A 2233-nucleotide genomic window follows, 5' to 3' on the forward strand; every position below is an offset into this window, starting at 1 on the left:
ACCAATTTAGGCCTTATTTTCTAGATTAATTGCCTATTGCTATTGTAACAAATTACCACAAGGTTAGTGGCCAAAAACAGCATATATTTTTTAATCTTTTAAATTGAAAAGTAAAAACTGTATATTTTTAGGATGTACAACATAATGCTTTGATATGTATATGAACTGTGAAATGGCTACCTCAAGCTATTTAATATATGCATGACCTCACATACTTGTTTTGTTTTGGGGGTGAGAACACTTAAAGTCTATTTTCTAAACAATTTTCAAGTGTACAATATATTATTATTAACTATAGTCACCATAATATACAATATATCTCTTGAAATTATTCCTCCTAAAAATTTGTGTTCTTTGACCAGCAGAGAATTGGAATGACCCAATTCCCCCACCTCCAGCCTCTGGTAACCACAATTCTACTCTCTTGAGTTCAGCTTTTTTAGATTCCACATGTAAGTGAGATCATGTGACATCTGCCTTTTTTGCCTGGCTCATTTCACTTAGAATAATGTCCTCCAGGTTCATGTATATTGTTATAAGTGACAGAATGTATATATATTTTTTTAAGGCTGAAGAGTATACCTTTGTGTATATACACAACATTTTCCTTATCCATGCATGCATTGATGGACACTTCAGTTGTTTCCACATCTTAGCAATTGTGAACAATGAACATGAGAGGGAAGATATCACTTTGACATACTGATTTCATTTCCTTTGGATAAATACCCAGTAGTGTGAATGCTGGATCATATTGTAGTTGTGTTTTTAATTTTTTGAGGAATTTCCATAATAACTGCACTAATTTACATTTTCACCACCATTGTACAAGGTTTCCCTTTTCACCGTTTCCTCACCAACAATAGCATATACATATTATGTTACAATTCTGAGGTCAAATGTCCTAAATTCAAGGTGTCAGCAGGCCTGTATTTCTTCTGGAGACTCTAGGGGAGAATCCATTTCTGTGCCATTTCCAGCTTCCAGATGCTAGAAGTCACCTGCATTACTGGCTCCTTTCATCCTCAAAGCCAGCCAAATAGCATCTTCTTCTCTGCCTCTCTCTATTCTTACCTTCGCTTTCACGCTCACCTTTTGCCTGCTTGTCACCCTCTTGAATTCCTCTTACCATGCTCCTTGTGGACCATCTAGTCCACAGTCCACAAGATGGCTCCATCGGACCCATCTAGTCATTCTAAGATAATTTCCACATCTTAATGTATTTAAGTTAATCACATCCACGAAAGTCCTTTTTGTCATGTAAGGTAACATATTCACAGTTCCAGAGATTAAAACACGAACATCTTTGGGAGACCAATAGTCTGTCTACTAGAGTTTTCTAGTCACAAAATGTGGATAATAATTGCATTCATTTTATAAGACTATTGTGAGTTTCCAATGATTTACTACCTATAAAACATTAAAAATCGTATCTAACTCAGAATATTTTATTGATACAATAATTTGGTGAATGTTCGGGATTGTGAATATTGTATATGAGTGTAACTGTATATATCACATATAGGATTGACACAATGTGTATGTCAGTGTGAGAATGCGTGTGTAGTGTTTGTGTATGTGTTTATGTGCCTGAGTGAAGCTCTATGTGTGTGAATGTGTCCACCTGAGGCTGTGGGTTTTAGTTTGTGAGAAGGCACTCTATGTAGGTGGGTAAGTGGCTCCTGTCTTTCTTCTGAGATCAGGGGATGGGGAATTTTCCTACAGGTACATCAGGAGGTAACAGCCAGCCTGTGATTTCTGCTCTACCATTGCATATCAAGAGTAACTGCTTCACTTTCCTCCCTTGCTAAGCAAACAGAACTGATCCCCAAACAACAGAGATTTGTTGAATGTCAACCTCTAGTAGAGGTTTATTTTTCAATACCTGAAGAAATAAAATTTACATGACCATACATTTTTAAAATCTCTCATAGTAATCCAAGAAGTATTTATTAATACTTGAGGAAGGTAGAGCATAATGTGATGATCTAGAGTCTAAGAGTGACTGGCTGGTAGTGTCATTGTGGTCCATTGTACTGGACACTTACAGTGATGTCATGGTGATTTTCCTGCTAACAGTAATTGTGATGACTTTTCTCTGTTTACATATGTGAATGATAACAATTATTTAAAGTATATAAATTCACTTGTGCAAGTATATTATATACCCAATAAATTACATCTTAGGAATAAAATAACCAAGAGAATGTATCTGTAAATATGAGGTTAAATT

The sequence above is a fragment of the Propithecus coquereli genome, unplaced genomic scaffold (assembly GCF_000956105.1).
Source record: "Propithecus coquereli isolate 6110/MARCELLA unplaced genomic scaffold, Pcoq_1.0 Scaffold369, whole genome shotgun sequence".
NCBI classification, from domain to species: Eukaryota; Metazoa; Chordata; class Mammalia; order Primates; family Indriidae; genus Propithecus; species Propithecus coquereli.